The sequence below is a fragment of the Suricata suricatta genome, chromosome 17, assembly GCF_006229205.1.
Source record: "Suricata suricatta isolate VVHF042 chromosome 17, meerkat_22Aug2017_6uvM2_HiC, whole genome shotgun sequence".
Classification (NCBI taxonomy): domain Eukaryota; kingdom Metazoa; phylum Chordata; class Mammalia; order Carnivora; family Herpestidae; genus Suricata; species Suricata suricatta.
The window spans coordinates 57,746,157-57,766,628 of NC_043716.1; the positions used below are offsets into that span (position 1 = coordinate 57,746,157).

The 20,472-nt window shown below is 62.3% G+C and overlaps 1 protein-coding gene across 1 annotated transcript in view; it reads left to right on the forward strand.

The window, feature by feature from the left end:
* RBFOX3 (RNA binding fox-1 homolog 3) overlaps positions 1-20,472 on the forward strand; it is a 328,800-nt gene that overhangs the window by 147,157 nt on the left and 161,171 nt on the right. The window contains exon 3 of the mRNA XM_029927129.1: positions 16,409-16,515. The gene's annotated coding sequence lies outside the window, so the exon portion shown is untranslated. The remainder of the gene's footprint in view (positions 1-16,408; positions 16,516-20,472) is intronic.

The window sequence follows — 20,472 nt, forward strand, 5'->3', positions numbered from 1 at the left end:
AGACACACACTTGAAAAAAATCCCAAAACACTAGATTGAAGTAACACAGAAGCCCAAGGGGCTGCCCGAGTCGGGACAGAACAAAGTGGCCGGTGGCATCCCTGTGGTCAGGGCCCCAGAGGGGGGCGGGGTCTTCAGGCCCAGGGAAGACCCCACGGGCGTGTACCTACCACGTGACTCGTGACCAAAAGCCTGCGCGGTGGCCACGTCCCCCGTGGGCTGGGCTCCTGCGTCTGAGCTGGCCGGAGTCAGGGGCCGGGACCCGGGACCTCTCCCAGGCGCCTTGTTCTGCCCTGAAGTCCTGCGGACGAGGGTCGCAGAAGCACTTCTGAGCCTGGACGTCCCTGTCTGTCCACAGAATCCGTGAAACGACCTGGGTTCTGCAGAGCTCAGAGGAGACCGTGGCGCCCTGCGTCCCCGCCCCGGGGCAGTCGGGTCTGTGTGGGGGACACGGGGCACAGCCCAGGGGACTTGGGAGTGACCCCCTGAGCCCCACCTTCACCTGATGAGGGTCCCACGCTGGCCCGTGCTGGGGTCCCGGGGGACGGGACAGAGGGAAGGCGTCCTTCCCAGGATGGGGTTGAGCTCGGGTGGCGAGCAGTGAGCATATGCAGGCGTGCACACATACGCACACGCGTGAACACATCCACACATGCGTGCGTGCGATCATAGGCACATACGGTCAGGCACACTCGTGCACACGCAGTTCCGGCACCTGAGGGCCCGTGTTTTCTGGGGAAACTTGGCGTGCTCGCTGCAGATGGAGAGGACAGAGCCCTCTCCCCGGGGCGGGGGTGGTGGGGACACAGGCGGGTGGGGTGGGCTTCAGGCTCTGACGTGGGTGTGTGAGCAGAGGCACTGCTGGGTGAGGCGTGTTTTCCCTGAGGTCCAGGCCGAAGGGTCTGAGGGCCTGAGAAGGAGCCAGAACCCTCCGGAAGCACGCTTGCCGCTGTGAGGAGGCCCAGGAGGTGGCAGGCGGGAGACGGAGCTTTCCAGCAGGGGGGCGGGGGCACCCAAGTGTTTGTTCTGATCCCCTGTTGCGCGGAGATGCACCCCAGGGAGGCGTCGGGCCACAGGCTCACTGGGCTTTGCGAGGGAGCGCGGGGCACGGGGCCGTAGGATGTTCTTAGAGCCCCCAGGGGGCCCGCGGACCTCCCCGAGGCGAAGGAGGAGAGGACACGGTCTGGAGTAAGTGCTGGGCTGCACAGTGAGGCGGCGATGACGGAGGTTCTCAGCGGTGACTGGAGTTTATGGCATGACCGTATAATGTAGTCCACAGTCGTTTGTACAGCGTGGGAAGAGGCACGGAGCAGGAGGCCCTCCCCGCCCCCCTCCCCGCAGGAGAGCAGGACGGCCGGTGGAGGGCAGGTTTGGGGAAATGGCCCTTTATGGGAGCCCTGGGGATGGCGGTAATGGACACGACGTCGGAACAGGCATTAATGAAGATAATGGTAATAATGGAGCAGGAGGAGAGTTGGTTTCCATGGAGAGCAGAGTTGGGCTGCAGATAACGGGGGTCAGTAATTCTCCTGCCTCTGCAGTGGGGAGAGCTCTGTGGGAAGGTCAGAGCTGGTGTGACGTGCCCTAGAGACCCTCCCCCCTGCCGCGATGGTGCCTTGGGGGCCAGGGTCTGGGTTCGGACCGGTGGGCGCGGCAGGGTCCCCTGCCCAGCCCCCCGGCTCCCCTCTGCTGTGGCTGCTTCCCTGGACTTGTGCTCCTGACTTCCACCCCGCTCCCCTCCAGCGGGGGCCAGGCACCTGCTGACTCGGCTCTCCGCCCACCCTGCTCTCTTCCCTCCCCCCACGCCCCAGCCCACGTGTGGCAGCCGCCCCCCTCTGCCTGGGCTCCCTCCCGGTGCCCTGCCCCCATCCCCGGCCAGCCCCGGTCATCCCCGCGCTGCTCGGTCCAAGCCAAGAATTTAATTTCTCCAAGTGCAGGCCCGGCCGTGTGTCAGGCCAGCGCTGTTTTCACAGGGAAGCCCAATGTCTCGGCTGCGGAGATACGCCCCCTTCCGTGGCTCAGGTACTGGCAGTTTGCTCAGGTTTCAAAGCTCTAGAACTTGAGGGTCTTACCAACCCCTGCCTCAGCCAGCACCTAATGGGGTGGGGAGTGGGAGGCCCTGAGGCCATGCTGGGCAGCCCACCATCCAGAACTGGGCTTTTGAAAACAGTGGCCCTTCAAACTTCAATGACTGATAATGAAATACAGTTAAAAATCCGGTTCCTCAGGTGCGCTCACAGACCACATGGGCCAGCAGGACTGCAGGGCTCAGCCGTGGACCTGGTCACACCATCTACTGGTCACGCTGGCCCGGAGGCAGATCCACTGTGATGGACGGTGTGGCCTGCACGGGGCTGACCCTGTGCCCGGAGAGCTCAGTGGAGTAGCTGACTCTTTGGGGTGACAGGTCTAGGGTTAGGGGTGAGGTCTAGGGGAAGGGCTGTATATGAAAGGGGCGCTCACTCACCGGCAAGCTCTCCTGCTCACCAGACTGACCTCATTCCCTACCCAGCTCCCCACACACGCGTGCCACCGTCTCTCCCTGTGTTTGCGTCCCCAACGCAGAGCCCTCCCCCCGCTCCTTCCTGACCTGACTACATCCCGTGCCCGTAAGACCCCGCTCAGCTCCGGTGTGACCTGCTGCTGCCCGGTGCGAGGTCGGGCCCTGCCCTCAGTCTACATGGATGAGCGGGGGAGGGGACAAATGAGCGACGTGGGCAGCGTGGACGTGGCAAGCACAGAACACTCTTCCTGGTGAAAACTCCACAGGTGAGCTCCGGGTGAGGCGAGTAGGAGTGAGGTTGGAAGAAAAAGAAAAACCAGAGATGAAAAGCAGCAAGAGAATAATCGCTGTTCTCAGCTGCAACCTGATCTTATCCCAGTTCAGACCTGACTCGGAACACGCGTCCGCCGGGTCACTGTCCGAGCTGGCCGTGCGCTCCTGCTCCCCCGTCCTGGAGGAGGGCAGGGTCCTGGCAGGAGGCAGGCTCTCCCTGACGGTCAGGGTCTTTGATCAGAGCCCTCGGGCTGGTCCACAGAGGCGAGTCCTCACGGGGTCTGACCGTGAGCTGGGTGACATGCCTGCAGGGGTGTGGACCCAGGAAGGGGGGACATCAGGGAGAGAGCAGGAATTAGAGGGAGAGCCTGAAGGAGGGCAGGTCCCCACGGAGGGAGATTCTCTAGAGTGGCCGCGCTCAGAGCCGCCCCCCTGGGAAGGCAGGCAGATCCTAAACACAGAGCCGGGAGACGTGGACTGGGTCCTGGCTGGACTGCTTGTTAACTGTGTGGCCTCTGGGAAACCACTTAACCTCTCTGGGCCTTAGTTTCCTCATCTTTATAATGGGACTGAAAACACCTGCTTTGACCTATTACAGAGGGCTGTGGTCAGTTAGGTGAGGCCAGGAGGAGGGATCCTGCAGGACAGGAGCCAGCAAACCAGAGGCCTCTCGGCTTCCGGCGAGCACGGGCTCTGCAGCACCGTCCGGGCCCGCAGCGACAGACTGCTGGGGGCCGGACGGACCCGGGTCGAAAGCCCGGCCCTGTGACGCGCCTCCACGGGCCTCGGTTCTCTCACCCATAAAATAGGAATAAGATTACTGCGAATTGGTGTTCAGGAGGCATCCAGCTCGGCGCCTGCCCTGGGGCTGCTGCTCCATCGAGGCTCTCCTCTCCTCTCCTCTCCTCTCCTCTGTGCACATAAATATGAAACCGCGTAGCCTACTGGGAAAATCCGGATAGTTTGCTGCATCCCTCTGCATGCTTCCTGGTTGTCAGTAAATCTCGACTAGATCCTCGCAGGGACTGAGAAGGGAGGGACAAGCTGGTGCCTCCGATCTTTCTCAACTCGAGTTGCAAGAATCAGGGGCCGTGGTGTGCAGGGGACGGGGGTGGGGGGCACCAGGAAATGCTGATGGGAATGTACTTTGCCAGGCACAGGGTCGCTCCACCAGCGGCCCCAACTCTGGCCTCCAGAGACCCTACCCCACCCAGCACCTTTGATGGCCATGCTCTGGGCCAAAAAACAAACAAAAAACTCCAGAGATAGATAATTGATTTCCCCCCTTGCCAGTTCTTAACCTGGGCTTTTTGGGAGGAGGAGAGGATGGCTGATTAGAATATCTCTGAAGAGGACAGTGAGTTATAGTCATGGACACTCTTCCAGCGGCCTCTCCCCCTCATAAATCCATCCCCTCTCAAAGTGCAGATGGTCCATAATCGTCCATCACGCTGGAGTTCAGCACCGGACAGCTCCCGGGTGGGTTTGTCCTGCGAGGCTCCTTTTTCTGCAAGCTAAAGGGAACTGTGACTCCACACAGCCTCTCCCCGTGACGGAGGGTGAGCAGCCCAGCCGTCAGGAGTGATTTAGGAGGGAACGAACAGCAAATATCCGAGAGGCTGGAGCTCAGAGCAGGGAGGCACGGAGTCGGGAGTGGGGGCTGAGGCTCTGGGGCCGCTGTACTTACATTTCTGTTGTGCTATTCATTGATTTTTTCATTTTAATTTTGAGGGACAGCAGGTGGTAGCATCCCAGGAAGGTGTGGCCGTCTTTGCCCCCAGCCCAAGGGCGAGGGGAGGAGGGTGAAGTCAAGGGGACACTGGGTTGGGCGGGAGTGTAAATGGCTGGGTAGTTAACATTCAGGGATAAGTCGCTCCCTGCAGTCTTACCAGGATCACTGGACAAGTCCCTCCAAGGTTAATTACAGCTGTGTCTTTCCATGAGATGGCCCAGGTCATCCCCCCAACCCGGTTCCTACCACACGTGGGCCCGGGAAGGCCCAGCCGAACCGGCTGCCCGGATTCACCTGTGGAACCCCCAGGGATGAGCCCAGCCCTCCGCCTGCCCGGGGAGGCTCGAGTGGGAGCGGCTCACGTGCCGCCTTCTTCCTCCGGCCGTCCCTCGGCTGTGCTGGGTTCGCACAGGCAGGAAGGGGCGCGGGACGCGGGGGGAGGGGGGGTGCCAGGCCTCCGCGCTCCAGCAAGGCTTCCACGTGTATAAAGAGCCGAGCAAGGCGCCTGCTTCTTTCCACCGGATGGACGTATCCAGGCTCTGCGTTTGCTGCGGACCTTCCTTCTTTAATACTCGGGAGCCGTCACTCTCCAGCCCGTCCTCTCTCTGCACACGGCCAGAGGGCGGTCCTTGGGACCGTGACCCCACCGTGGGCTGTGGGCAGCGTTCATGGCCCCCTGGCCCTCTCCGCTCTTCCCTCTCTGTGCCCAGAGGCCAGGCAGGTGAGGCTGGGCTTGGAGGGTGGTGGATGGAAGCTGCTTCTTACAGGTGCGGCGGGAAGGCTGACTGCTCCCCGCTCTCCGCACCCCTGCTCCCAGGGCTCCCTCCCTCCACCAGGAACAGGCTCCTCCCCACTCCAGACGAGGGGGGGGGTCACAGGCGGATGCCTGCAGGTTCATCCGCAGAAACGCTTGCAGAGTCAGCTGCCTCACCCCTACCGAGGGGCTGCCTTCAGGGAGACCAGAGGCGAACCGCATGATCTTCCCCCAAGAAAGGGGAGCTGCCGAGGGGAAAGCCTGGTGCCTCCCTAACCCTTGGAAACGGAGTTCACCTCAGAGGGTTCCTTGGGCCCCTGGGGCCTCCCTGCAGCACAGCGTGCGTGCCCGAGAAGCTAAAGCAATACCCTCCGCTCGTCTGCCAGATGCCAGCCAGCTCCGGGGCGCCAGGGGCCCACGCGGATTGTTCTGGAAGCAGAGGAGGCCCCCCTCTGCTGCTCCCACCTGGGTGTGACGGGCACACGAGCCTCTTCTTCCAGCTCCCTGCAGGGGCCCCGAGAGAGTGGCCAGAAAGCTCTCCACCACCCGCCAGTCCTGGACGTGACCCACCCACCCAACACTGGGGGGTGGGGCGGGGAGGCAGAAGGTGCAGAGGAGGGGCGAGCCGTGTGCCGAGCAAGCAGTGTCCCCCCTGTGCGGGCCCAGCGAGACCTGGGCTCCCCCCTCCTCTACCCCTTACGAATGCACTTGGGATGCAGCCCTCCTAGGAAGGGGCGCCTGAGGATTTGCACACGGCCCGGAAATGCGCCGTCCTGAGCCCTCATCCCGCCTCTCAGCTTGACAGCAGACCCTCCGCCGGAACACTCGCCTTCCCTCCCGGCTCGGTGGCCAGCGAGCGGAGCCCTGCTTTGGGCTCACGTGGGCACATCGCCGCTCGCACCGCCGGCCGCGGGCGAACGCGCCTCTCTCGCCGGCTCCGGGCAGGCGGGCGTCTAGCGGAAGAGCGGGGTCCTGGCAGCCTCGGGCTCAGGAGGACAGTGAGGAGGGAGCTGCCCGCCCCAGGGAGGCTCCGGGGGAGGGTCCGGTGGGCAGGTGGGTGCCCGCCATCTGCTGGCGGCCTGACAGCTGCCGTTACGGGCCCTTCTCTTGGCTGCCGAGTAGCCGCCCTGGGCATCCCCAGCGCACTGGTAAGGGAAGCAGCGCTCAGAGCCCGGTTCTTGGGTGACCGGCTCTCGTGTCTGCGTCCCAGGGAAACTGCCCCGGGGGCTGGCGAACGTGCGAGGCATCCGTGTGCGGTAGCAGTGACGACGCAAACACCGGCTCCTGGAAACGGACTCGGCCCCACAGAGCGGCTTCGGGCTCATCGGCCGGGCGGTTCTGTCCCCGAGGCCTGGGCGTCACGCACGTCCCCCACTGACACCCACCTGGGCCGCGTGCCTTCCACATACGTCATTTCTAATCGCAGGGACGAGGGGATTGGGTGGAAGTGAGGGTCAAGGACCTGAGCGCCGCGTCCGGGGAAGCCAGCCCCTCACCCCCTTCCCCCTGCACGCCGTCCCCATGCTGGCACCTGTACGTGGACCCCCGTGACCGTGCGTGTGGGGCCAGCCATCCGCAGCCCAGTGCCCGCCAATCCCACTGTGTCTGGGGGGCTTTGCAACTGAGCTGTGCATACAGTTGGCACTAGAGCTGGGCGGGGGCTCCCAGGCAAGGCGCTGGATGGTCTGTGTGTGCACACAGGTGCAGCCTGGGGCTTCACACACCTGGGACCCTGCCCGGGACCTGTCGGGGCGGCTGGGTCCCTGCAGGCGCCTCCGCTCCACCCTGACCCTGGGGCGTCACGCTCATTGGCTGCCGACACCATGTGCCACGCACTTCCTCTCTGTGGGGGAAGCAGTTCCTCCTCGAAGCCAGGCCCCCCGCCCTTCCATGCCCTGCCCCCAGTCGGACACGCTCCACGTGGGCAAGAGAACGGAGGCAGGCTCACTTCTATTAAGGGCTCCGCGCTGGGAGCCTGGCCCGGGCACGCTGCCTGGGCCATCTCACTTAATGGCTTGGCACGTTCTTCCCAGCCCGTCAGCGTTATGGTCTCGGTGCGACCATAACCTCCTGCCTTCGCTCCACCGCGGTCGCTGCGCAGACCCGCCCCTCCCTCCTGCGGCCGGCTGCCTGCTTCCCTGCCCCGGGTCATCCCCGCTTCCAGAGCACAGCTCAGATCCGCCGCTTGTGTCTCTCGAACTGAACTCACTTCTTTCTTTCCCAACATCTTCCTGGGTTGCTTTTTGTCTTTCTTTTAAAGAATCAGAGACAAGCGTGTGACGTTGGGATCAAGACACAGAAGGTCCGTTTTCGCTCCTGAGTTAGCAGAGAGAGTGTGGGCTCACCGTGCTCACCCGGCCCCTGCGCTCGGTGAGCGCTCCAGACTTCTGTTCCTTCCTTCTTGGCTCCCTGCCTCCCTCCCTCTGCCTCCCCTCCTCTGAGGACAGGGCCTGTGGCCGGGGGCCTCGCTTGCGGCCGGCGCAGTCGCGGGGCGTGCCGAGCCGGGGTTTGGAGGAGGCAGGCCGGGGTGTGGCCCTCTGGGACCTGCTGCGCGGCCAGAGTCCGGCTCCCTGTTTGCGCTCTCTCCTGACATCGGGGGTTGGCGTCTCACACAGAGGGAACACGGGGTGGCCCCCAACGTCACTGCACCTTTGGAGATGCTGCCCTGCCGCAGGGCCACAGGGACGGTGCGCGCCCTGGCTTCCAGGGCCTCCCGAGCGTGATGAGATTCTTACCTCCCCTGGGCTTTCAGCCTGTTCGAATCCAAAAAACAAAGGCCATCGGTCAAGTCCGGGGATCTGTCTTGGTGATGGCTGGGGCCCCACCGTGGTACGGAGAAGCCGGCGGCTCCAAAAGCTTCTGCCCCGAGGTCTCAGAGGGAAGGACACGTCCCCACCGAACAGGCGCACAGAGCTCACGGCCACGAGGCCCGTGGCTCTACTGGGCACCTCAGCGGAGGGCGGCCAGCGGCTTCTCAGAGCCACCGAGGGCAGGATGTGGGGGATGAACCCATGGCTCACCGTGAAGGATCTGGGATAGATCAGAAGAAGGACTTTTCCCGGCAGTGAGGCCGGTTAAATGTGGGGAAGTTTTGCCAAGAGAGGCAGGGAAGGCACGAAGAGCTCTTTGCTGGGAAGCATTTAAAAATAGCACCGAGCCTCACAGCCGGGGGTGAAGCAGGTCCCGCCTGAAGGCGGGAGAATGGACTGAGCAGGACTGCGAGTCTGCTCTCCGAGCGGGCAGCCCTGGGGGCTGCTGGACCACGGAGCACACGGCCCTGCTGGCGGGGCTGCCATGGCCGGTGACGGGCTGGGCCCTCGGCCGGTAAGGCCCTGGAGGTGGGCGGAGTCAGCCCCGGGAGGGACCCCGTGTGGGGGGGAGTCCCAGCCACGCCCCTCGGCCACATCTGCAGTGGTCGCCCCCGGCCAGCCTGGGCGGCGGGCTGGAGAGGGGAGCTTCTCCTGCCATCCCTCCCCTTCTGCCGAGGGCATGGGGCCCCTGGGTTCCCTCCTTTCTTTCGGTGACACAGTGTGACTTCTCTTCCTTCCTGCCTCCAATATGTCAAACTTTGTAGCAGAAAAGAAACGCAGGGAAAACCATCTGGGAAGTAGGTCACCTAAAAACAACAACCTGACTGTAACGGAATCAGCTCCTTACAGGGCTCTGGACGCAGCGGCCGCTGCCTCCCCCTGCAGCCTCCCCGCCACACCCTGCAACGCTTTCCCTCCTTACACGGGGAATTCAAAATGCAACTCTTGGCACAAATTCTTCCAATAAAACCCCGTCAGGCAGATAATGAAAACATCACAGTGTCTTGACTGCACCACCGAGGAGGCCGAGGGGTAAAGGCGGTGGCTGCGGAGATAAGGGGTGTTCGCGGGTTTTGGCTTTAGTGCCCCCCCATCTGCCGCCATCCCATTGGCGCCCCGTGGTTTGTTTTCCGGATTCTGACAGTGGACGGGCACTGTCCTCTGCGGGAGTTTCAGGTGATGCCCTCCAGCCTCTTCCGGTCCCCGGGCGGCTTCCTGGGTCCCAGGTGGCCTCCACGTGGCCGCTGGGTCAGGAGATAGCAGACCTCACGGGCAAGGAGAGCCAGCCACGGCCCTTGCGAGGGCTCCGGCGACGGCGCTTGGAAGGTCCTGTCCGCTCACAGCCTGGCCGGCGGCGGGCGAGGGGTTCCCGGCTCGAAGGCTGACTCAGCGGTGCGCTCGCCGAGAGTTCTTCCAGTGCGTGGGACCGTCGTCCGGAAAAGAGGAGGGAAACGACGAGTCTAGAGAGGACGCAGAGTCGGTTCCTAGACGCATCGCGAAGCCGACCAGCGAAGACGCGGAAGTTGGTGTCTGTCATGAGGACCGTCCGCTGCCGTGAATAAAGGGCAGGATTTGTGAGTCAGATCCGAGCTTGTTCCTGCCACCAGGGGGCCACGCGGGTAGTGAGGCGCGTCACTGTGACTCACCGTGGCCTCAGCGATGGGTCTTCTCTTCCTTCCCTCCTTCTTGCTTTCTTTCCTTTTTTTTTCCAAGATGGCACCTCTAACCACATAACAAGTGTCTACACTGCCTACTGGTGGTCTGATATCAATCAGGGGCACTTTGCCAATTTTCAGACAATCTTGGGTCGACCTTTTCAACCGCCAAAGGCACAGATACTGTCCCCTTCTGGGTGTCCAGGGGAGAAAAACCCTTTTTTGAGAACACCCTGCCCCACGCCCCGATCCACTTTTCATACTTGCTCAGGATCTGACTGTCAGCAGATCGCTCCAAGGCGGATCCAACCCGCCAGACACCGCACCGCGGCCAGATGTGCCCGCTGGCACCCCAGCCTGGCTGAGCCCCGCCCACTGGGGCTCCGTTCCACCGCATCCACGTCCTTGTCCTCAAGTTGGCGCGGGCCCGGGGCCAACGCTTCAAACGCCATCCACGGATGTGACTGTGGTGTCAGCAACAACTTCCCTCTGGCCATTGCGTTTGGAAGTGAGCATCTGAGGTCCGATGCGCTGGGTCTGGTTGGGAGGGGAGGGTGCGGACTTAGGAACACGAATGACCCGGGTCTGCACTTCGGCCGGGCTGCATGCTGCCCCGCGGCCTCTGACAAGTGACACCCCGGGGCCCCCGTCTCTCTGTCTGCGGGCTGGGGGCCGTGGTGGATGATGGGGGACGTAGGGGTTCAAGAGAGAAGGGGAAGCACCAGGCCCCCAGTCGGTCCTCATAAAGTGTTGGCTCCCTTCTCTTCTCTGAAGGATGGGCAGTGTCCGCATGTGAGTGTGTGTTCGCGTGACTGTATGTGAGTGTGTGTGCTTGCGTGTGTAGGCCGAGCAAGCAGACAGCAAGGGTTGCCAACGAAAGCTGCACGCCCTGCTTAAATTCTAATTTCAGACGGACCATGGGTCAGTGCAGGTAAGTAGGCTACGTACGTCCAAAATGCTGCGTGGTACATACTTACGCTAAACAATGTAAACCAGGGGCGCCTGGGCGGCTCAGCCATTTAAGCGGCCGACTTAGGCTCAGGTCATGATCTCACAGTTCGTGGGTTGGAGCCCCGTGTCAGGCTCTGTGCTGACAGCTCGGAGCCTGGAGCCTGTTTCAGATTCTGTGTCCCCCTCTGTCTCTGCCCCTCCCCTGCTCACACTCTATCTCTCTCTGTCTCAAAAATAAATAAACATTAAAAAAAATTTTAACATAAAACATTATTTGCTGTTTATCTGAAATTGCAAATTCCGCCAGGCACCCGCTAATTCTGTTCGCTAAATGTGGCATCCTAGCTGGAACAAGGTATGTTGCTTTAGTTGTAGCGTTTGATCAGCAGAGGCGGGTGTCCGGTTGGGGGCTGTGTCCACGGTGGCCTTGGGGGCGGGGCTGCATGAGGAAGAGCCCCGGGCAGGAGCCCCCTCTCGCTGACTTCCGTGCGGCCTGGCGCCTTCTTCCCCTTCTCCTTGTGGCCCTTCCGTCGCCTCGGGCACAACTCTGAGCCGCAGGCAGCCCTGGCTGGGAGCGGAGGTGGCTGCCACAGCCTTGGCCCGGTGGAGCTGCCCACGAGTGGGGGTTGACCCCGAGCCCCCACACAGCTACACAGCCCTGGCGAGAGCCTGCTCGCAGCGCCGCGGCTGCTCCTGACCTGGGCGCTGCCCGGTGTTCGCTCGAAACCTTATCCGTTTATCTCATGGGTGCATTGGATCTTCCTGAAACAGGACCCAGCAGAGCTCAGAGCAGCCACGAGCCCCGAGCGCCTTCTCTGCTCCAGCACCCCGACCCTCAGGCACCGCTAAGCCGCCCCTCCCCCCGCCCACTCAGCGCCACCTCCAGCCCCCTCCGGGGTCCCCGGCCCTCCTGTGCCGCTTGGCGGGTGCTGGGGTCCTGGCCGATGCTGGTGCTGCAGGCAGGAGGCACACACACACTCTCAGAGGCAGACCAATAGGAAACGGACCCGCTCGCCCCGCCCCCCAGCTCTGCCGGCAGGCCCATCCCTTGCAGAGAGCGCTGTTTTTGGTCCAATCTCATTTGTATTGAAGTTCCCTCCAGGGTTAGCTCGGGGACGTCTCCCCCTGGCCTCTTCCGAGGGGCCTTATTTACCAGTATCCCCTCCTGTGGCATTTAACGTCTCCATTAACATTTCGTGCATCTTGCTCAGTGCGCGCATGGGCCCTTGGAGACCGCCGGGGTGGCGGGCATGCGGCAGCCACAGAAACGCCAGGCTTATTTTAATTGGTTTGAAACTGTCGCTGTCGACCCCAGAGGGGCCCCTTTCCTTGAGTAATGACCTGGAATTTGATCATGCAGCTTTGATGAGCTTGTAACGCTGAACGTGTAACCCTGTGAGATCAAAGCAAGAGCCGGCGCGCATCTGCCCTCCGCAGAGCACTCTGGCTGGGCGCACACCTGCCCTCCGCGGCGCTCTGGCCCCGTGCGCATCTGCCCTCCGCGGCACGCTCGAGCTGGGCGCGCATCTGCCCTCCACAGCGCACTCCGGATGGGCGCGCATCTGCCCTCCACGGCGCTCTGCTGGGCACACATCTCCGCGGCGCGCTCGAGAAGGTGCACCAGCCACGCAGGACCCGCGTACATGAGAAAGTGCTGCCCAGTCAATGGCAGACAGCGGTTCTGGGGGGAGATCGCCTTGAATGGGTTTCTGACATTCCAGGAGTGAGTGTGCCTTGCGCTCCCGCGGACCTGCCGGAAGGCACCTAGGAGTCAGCCAGCCGCCTGTGGCAGAACCATGGTCCCATCGGTTAGGGGACAGGAGAGGCGGGCTGTTTACACTTCTAGCGACTAAACATTCTCACTTAATGCTCTGGATTCCTTGTCTGCTTGAAGGGGTCCACCTGCCAGAGACCGGAAGCTTTGCTCAGAAGACCGCTGCCCGGGCCCCGGGCACTGTGCCTTTTCCTTGTATTTGCTGAGCAGAGGAAACACTGGTAGTCCAGAGTCTAGAACGTTCCAGTGCATGGTTCCCTCCCCACAGCCAGCCCTTCCTTTGCACGAGACTTATGTCTGCTCACGCTAGTTGTAAGGAAAACGTCACGGACTGTTGAGGAAACAGTTCTAGACTTGCTCAGTCTGTTAAATGGAGGGCGAGTGGAAGGGAAGTCTGGTTCCTTCCGTCCATCCTGGGCCTCCCAGGCTTGGAGAATTCCAAGCACGTTCTGAGCTATCGTGTGGACTCAGGGCTCAATCCCATGAACCACGAAACCATGACCCGAGCCGAAATCAAGAGTCAGACGCTTGACGGACCGAACAACTCACGTGCCCTACGTGGTCTTCTAAAATAAGATAAAAACAGGGAGCGCACACCCCATAAGAGACTCCTAAGTACAGAGAGCAAACTGCGGGTTGCTGGAGGGGGGGTGGGGCATGGGCTAACGGGGTGATGGGCATTGAGGCGGGCGCTTGGGACAGGCACTGGGTGTCGTGTGTAAGCGATGGACCCTGGGTTCTGCTCCCGAGCCCAGTACTGCCCTGTGTGTTAACTAACTTGAATTAAAAAAACAAATTAAAAAAGCAAGCAAGCGAGTGGTGCCTGCAGGGCAGATGCCCTCTGACCGCTCCCGGCCTCACCCCTGCCCCCCAGGCACTCACACCGGGGACAGCTCAGCGTCCTCTGTTTGGGTCCTCTGGAAGAACACCTACACACACGTGACCATGAGCAGTAAATCGCTTCTTATGTGTTTTTAAAGTGCACACAGGCGACGTCTTTCTGGAAGCCGCCTCATTCATTCCGCGTGTTTCCGTGGCTCCCTCCCACGCACGTGTGTGTTTCCGGTCCCTTCCTTTAACCCGCTGCGTGGGAACCTGCCCAAGGATCAGATACTTTGTCTCCATCTGCCCTTTCCTTGTCGGATGGCAAAGCGCCACCTGGCAGGTCCACCCAGCGGGTCCCGGAGCCTGTCTCCATGTGCCCAGATGTGTGTTCCGTTTGGCAGTGGGTGGCTGGGTCTCGGAAAGTTCCGGGCCCTGGTCCCAGCTCTCTGACGTGCCTGGACCCACCGCAGCTGCCGTGCTGTCCTCACTGGCCCGAGATTTCCAGGGTGTCCACGTGCGTCCACGTGGGCACCGAGAGACGGCAGCTCGCCGTGTCTGAGCCCCACTTCCTGGCCGTCTTCCCTCATGCAGCGGCGAGCCAGTGTCTCCGGAAGGTTTAGGGCGAGGAGTGAAACCAGTGTGCTTGTGGAGGGGAGGGAAAGAGAGAGGAGGGTGGGCGGGCAGAGGAAGAAAACCGTTCACCACGTTTGGTCTTCCTTGCTGGGCCCCCACGCGGGACCCCGCCGCAGGAGCGCCCTGACCCGCAGCCTCCATGGTGACAGGCCGAGCAGCCGTGCCCTTGGGGGGTCCCTGGCCGTTTGAGCGCTCAGCCTGGCAGGACGGGGGACACAGTCCTGGAAGAGGGGGTGCAGGCTCCAGGAGGGGACAGCTGCCTCTCCACATTTGGCCACGGGCGGCAGCTGCTGGCGGTGGGAGAACGGGCCGGGGCGCCCCCTGGGGGCTGGGGGAGGTGCTGCAGCCACAGGCCCCCGGGTTTCCCACGGGAGGTGTGGGGCCCAGGCAGCTGCACTCAGGCCGAATCCACACTCGGTGTGGCGTCTCCGGGAGCAAAGACAGGCTGGCCGAGCCCTCTCTGGCCTGAGGGTGTTGCTGGGCCCTCCAGGCCCCTGAAGCACAGGCGGGGGCTCTTTGCTTCCCGAGCACAGAGACGTCTGGGCTGAGGCCCCCAGCTGGGAAAAGAGAGGTAGATGGGCCCAGGACGTGAGGGCAACGCGGATGAGGGGTGCCTAGAAGCCTGTCACTGCCTCACTGTCGCTCTGTCCCCAGACTCATGGTTTGGAAGTGCAGGGACCCTGGCCCCCTCTCTGGTCCTTTGCTGCGCCAGCCCCCAGAGCTGCCCACCCCCCGTGCCCTCCGATGAGCCCGCCCCAGCGGCCTTTGGGGGGCTGTGCGTGAGGGCCGCAGCTGTGAGGGAGCTCACTCTGCAGATGGGGAAACTGAGTCCCCCGGAGGCTCACCGTGGCAAGAGCCAGGACAGCGTCCCGTGCCGGGTTCCCTGGCCTCGGGTCCAGGGTGGGCCAGGGTGTGGTGGTTTTCCTCTGGGTCACCGGTTACAGCCGCAAGAGGGTTGGAGGAGCCCTCACTGCGCTAAGCCCCCAGTCCTGCCCTCCTGCTGCCTCCTCCCCAGGGAGGGGCGGGTGCTCCTGCCCAGGCTCTAGGAGGACCTGCTGGCAGCAACCAGGTGGTTTATTACGCCAATCAAATCCCAAGTTCATGAGCCAGACGGGTTCCTGGCCTGAGCCCAACATGCTACTTGGGGCAGGTGACATGTTCCATCCCCTGTCGCCCAAGAGCCAGCTGCCGTCTCTCCCCGCCCTCCAGGTGACGCCGGCTGTCCGCCCCCTGCCCGCCACGCCCCATCCCCATCAGGTCCTTAGGCTGCGCCCTGTGGCATCTCCGCGGCCCAGCCTGGACTTGGAATGCCGGCTCTCTGTGTCACGAGAATCTCCAGTCCTCCTTCTTAAAGATCAGCTCTTCTCCTGTCTCCCCTGCATTCTCCCTGTTTCTGTGTCTCCCAGGACTTTTCCTGCTGTGCCTAATTCCTGGGGGCTGCTCCGGCCTCTGGGACGTGGCCCCACCTCGCTGCACACACACAACTCTGCGAATCGATTCCGAAAGCGATTTGTCACAGCACAGTGGCGCTGCTAACTGTGGCGTTTTGCTCTGCGGTTATTGATACATCATCGGGACTGAGAAGCCAGTGCTGGGGGGAGGGGCAGTGGTGGGCGGCACAGAGGACGGGGCATGGGGACAACTGTCCTGCAAATGCCAGGGAGCCCCCTTCTGGCAGGGTCTCAGGGTGGGGGGATCGGAAGGTTCAAGAGGAGGCTGGTGCCAGGCTGGGACATCGGCTCACAGAGACTCAGGGTCAGTGCGTTCCTGGGCTCATGACCCTGCAGCCCTCGCTCCCCAGGGACGGCTGGCCCCTTGCTGCCTCCTCTGCCCTTCCCACACCTTTGAGGGGCCCAGCTCCTCCGGAAGTGCAAGCTGGAAAGGCTCCAGATCACTGAATCAGCCATAGTTCTCCAGAGAAACAGGACCAAGAGGAGCTAGACCTCCATCCACCTATCCATCCATCCATTCATCCATCCATCCGTCCGTTCATCCATCTCTCCCTTCCTCCATCCATCTATCTACCGATCCACCTGTTTTATCTATGTCTATATCTACCTGTATGATATACCTACTATAGATAGATAGAAAGATAGATTGATAGATAGGTAAAGAAAAGAGGTTCGTTTTGAGAAATGGCTGGTTGTGGTGAGCCGGCGGGTTTTGACGAGTGAGGGTGAAGGTGCACCGACTGCAGCCAGACCCCACGGGCTCGGCCCCTCCCCCCAGGTCCCAGGGCCCGTGCGGTGTGTGCGTCCCCCTGCAGCAGGGCCGCGGGGCCGAGGGGCCGGGAGCCCGGAGGCAGAGGGCAGGCCGGCTCTGTCACGTCTTCTCCCAGCCCGACGCTCCCTTGGTCGCGGCGTTCAAAGACGCCGTTCCCATGACACTCTGTCCTGTGATATTTTTAATCAAGAGGCGGGAGAGCGTGTGCCTGATGCACTTCAGATATTCCGAGACTGAAAATGGTTTTGTTCTCGTGTTTTCTTTTCTCGATGCAGCGTTAAGTCAGAACGGCCAGAGGAAGATTCTGCCAGCATTTCCCTCGAGCTGGTCTGCAGGCCCTGCGGCTGGGAACCCGTCCCAGGAGCTCTCCGCCGGCAAACAGGTGCGTGTGTGTCCCTCCACGTCGACCTTTCTGCTCCACCCAGAGCCGGGTCCTGGACCGGGGCTGCTCGGGGGCTCGGGGGCTGGGCGGCAGCGTGGCAACATGGCATCCGCTGGGGGGGCCTGGATGGTACAGAGGGGGGTCCACACCTCCCCCCACCACTTGGTTCCTGAACCCTTCTGTGTTTCCCACCTGCCCTTACTCGGTCCCATTACTAAAATGCAAATCAGCGAGTGCATAATAGATAATTAATAGACTGATCAGCCGGCAAGGGAGGTAAGTAGATAAATAATTTTAATCATCCTTGGGTTGCCCATAAATTCCCTCACTGCCTTTTTATTAAACTCTCTGTTTACAGGAGTCATTTATATTGCATGTCATTTTGCAAATCCCTTCCTTGGCGTCTCCCACCGGGTCTGACCTGGAGTGGAGGCACCGTGTGACTGCCAGGTCTTTTCCCGGCAGGCCGGGCTCTGGCACAGGCTTCGAAAAGCTCTGCCGCAGGGGCAGGGATAGGGGGGCGACAGGGCAGACTGCACTCGGCTCCCCAGGGCCGGCCCTCTGCGCCCAAGCGTGGCCGCAGCCTATATTTAGCCGGACTCAGAACTTGTACTGTGTTTGGCGCCTGTGCTCTAGGTCTGAGCTCACTCCCCCCAGGGGTGGCCTCCGCCTATTAATAGCCTTGGCTGAGGCTTCCTTGCTGCTCTGAGTGCCAGGAGAGAAAGTGGGTTAATAAATATAAAAGAAAACTCCCTTACGAGGGCCCGGGGCCAAACTCTCCCAGACGCCCCAGGACTGGTGGCTGATGGTGCTCGGAGGAGCCCAGGGCTCCCTCTCCCCAGCCTCCCCTCCTCTGCCCGGAGGTCCGAGGCCTGCCCGGCGGGTCTGAGGACCAGCGTTGGAGCGGCCTCTGGGCTTCCAGGGAGCGGGGATGGTGGAAGCACAGGAGGCAAGGGCTGCCATCCCGGTGGGGCAGAGGCGGGGGTTTGGGTGTGACCTTGGTGGCTGAAAGGGATGGGGGGCATCTTGGCTCTCCTGCCTGCCCCTTCCTACCTGTGCCATTTCTCCGTTGGTTTTCGCTGCTGACCGCGTGCACCCGCAGCCGGGAAGAGAAGGGCTGGTCGCTGCGTGAGCCCGTCTCTCCTCACCTCCCCTCACTCCGGAGTCTGCGGCGAGGATAGGTTAGCCTGAGTTAGAAGCGCCTGTAAAAAGGCAGTGGCGTCCCAGGGGCCAGAGCAGGGAGGCGACAGGGAAGCTCCATGAAGACAGGGGCGCCCAGGGCCAGCTCATGGCCGAATTGCAGAGTGTCCGTGGCCCGCACTCTGCATAGACGCGCAGGCTGCCTCTGGGCTGGCGAGTTAGATGGAACGTTCTGTCCCCGCCTTGTTTATTCTCTGCCCGGTCCTGCGCAGGCGTCCTCCTCGGGGTGGGATGTCCCTGCCGCCCCGCCCCTCGGTGGCAGAGCTGAGACTCCCACCCGGGGACGTGGACGCCACAGCCGGCCGCCTTCAGGCCCCGTGTCAGGAAGTTCTGTGCAGAGCGTTGGGCCCCGTCGGGCGGACATGAAGTTCAAACCGTGGGTGCTGCTGGTGCCCGTAGCCGCTCCCACAGAGCAGCCGACGGGAGCAGAGTCTGGGCAGCCTCCCGCCGCCGCCGGGGCCGCACGCCGGGGCCCCCAGGCCCCTGCGTGGCCAGCTGGGCGCACAGCTGCCGGTCATGTCTGCTCCTTGGGGGGCCGAGAGGGAACTCAGGCTGAACAGGTGGAAAGGCCTTTTTAAGTTCCTCTCGGCGGAATTCAAGTCTGAAAAACGGCCCAGTGGAGGCTCCCTGCCCTTTCAGGAGTTTATTTAGCTCAGAGCGCCCGGCCGCCTCGCCGGCCCACACGCCGGCTGAGTGGGAGGAAGAGGCCGAAAGCTGACGGGGCAGCTTTTCCAAAGTTTCTTCCCGCTGCTCCGTTCAGGGCAGGCTGAAGGGGCGGCCACAGAGCCCGCTTTAATTATGTTCTGTCCGGAGCAGGCGGACCAGGGGACAGGACGGCGCCGTTTGTTAGGACTTGCGGGGCACAGGGAGCACACGTCTTTGCGGAACCCGAGAGCAAGCCCTGTCGCGGCTGCTCGGCGCCTCTGGCATCTCTGGTCACTGGGTGGACATCTTTAAGGCTTCTGGTCGGTTTCTGTTTTGGGGGACTTGGGGCAGGTGTAAAGGAAAAACAGTGAAGACAGGAGCAAACCGACGGCCTGCCCAGCGGTGGAGACCAGAGCGAGGCTCCTTGCTCCCTGGGACCCGCTGGCCCACGGGACGGAGCCTGGGGGGAGGGGATGCCCCCCTTGCCCCATCAAGAGACCCTCAAGTCCGAGGGGTGTTTACATCCACTGCTGTGGTTGAGCCCCTCGCACATGCCCCCTGCAGATGGGGCCCGGGGAGCAGGAGAGGAAGGGCCACACTGGAGGTCACACCTTCCGGGGCGTCTGACCTTTCCCCAGTGTGTGAACCACAGAGGTGGGGGGCACCTGGCCTCCTCGTGCAAGGGCTGTGTGCAGAAGGGGAGCGGGGCCTCCCAGCTGGGCGCCCGGGGCCCCAGGAGGCTGAGTGCGGGGGTCGTCACCGGGGCTTCCTGTGTCCTTGGTTCGGAGTCTACACTGGATGCCTTCATGGAGTGGAACCGGGGTACTTGCGTGTGTGAGATGGGGGAGGGCCTCCAAGCTGGCGAGGACTTTCCGTCTTGTAAACCCCTTCCTAACCGGAAATGTGAGGAAAGTAGGAAGAAGTTGCCACTCTGGTCCAGTTGGTGTCAAAGCAGGAAGTCACCCGGTGTCACATTATGTGACCCTTAGAATGCTGTGGGACGTTGAGCTGGGAGGGACCCGGGGACCATCTTGTCCAGCTCCCTGAGCTCTGAGGCCCAGGACTCACAGCGTCACGGAGGCCGTCTCCTGCGTCCTACTCGGGACCCTTGCGGGGGGAGGGGTCACTATCTCAGCTGTCATTGTTCTGAAGGGGCCTCTTCCCGGGACCCGTGGTCCCATGCACCTGGTCCACCTGGCCCACCTGTCGGGGCCGGACGGGTGGAGGTGTGCACCTGCCGTGCTGTCGTCCGTTGGGGCCCGGGCTCCCTAAGCTCAGACGTCCAAGCAGTGAGGGCGTGACCTGTCCCGGGAAGGGGCCTGAGGGAGGAGCTAAGGGTTTGGTCCTCGCACAGACACGGGTGGGTAGACCACACTCCTGCCCCAGAAGATGATTCCAGTGCTGCAGCCCCAGGGCCCCTGCGCCTTCCGGAATCACAGAGATCAAGTCCAGAAGGACCCCCTTTGGTTTGTCTTCCTCCGCTGGAGCGAGGAGGGTCTTGCCTTTAGGATCGATGCTTTTCTTTTTAAATTAAGATGAGCTCATAGTACTTTTCATTAGTACGTGAGCAAGGCACGTTCGCTGCAGAGAAGCCCGCCTGTCCGAAATCGCCGCTGTTTGCACGTCATAAAGATGGAGTCGCGGTCTGCTCATTGTTGCGCATCCCGGGTTTTTCGGGGTTTTCTGGTGGTTTCTGCTTGACGGCGTCTGCGGGAGCACGCCTCTGGGTGCCTGTCCCCCTCGCGTTTAAGGCCCGCACTATCTCACTGCGTAGAGGCGCCCTAATCCCTTACCCAGCCCCTCAGTGAGCCCCCGGTGCTCTCACGGGCACCAGCCCCGACCCTGTTCCCCAAGTCCCCTGCCAGAAACCAGGAGATTCATTTCCCAAATAGGAATTAGGAGATGATTATTCACGTTCCAAAGGAGTCTGCAAACACCCTCCAAAGGGCTTCTTTGATGAATGGGCCCCTCCAAGGCATTCAGACACACTCCCGTGAGTGTGCAAGATCCCAGGTCAGGCCAGCTGTGTGCAAGGTGACACACGGGGCTCTAGGCGACTGCCCCTGCCTCGCGGAGGCCTCTCCCAGGTCAGCGGAGCCGCGTGGGCACACG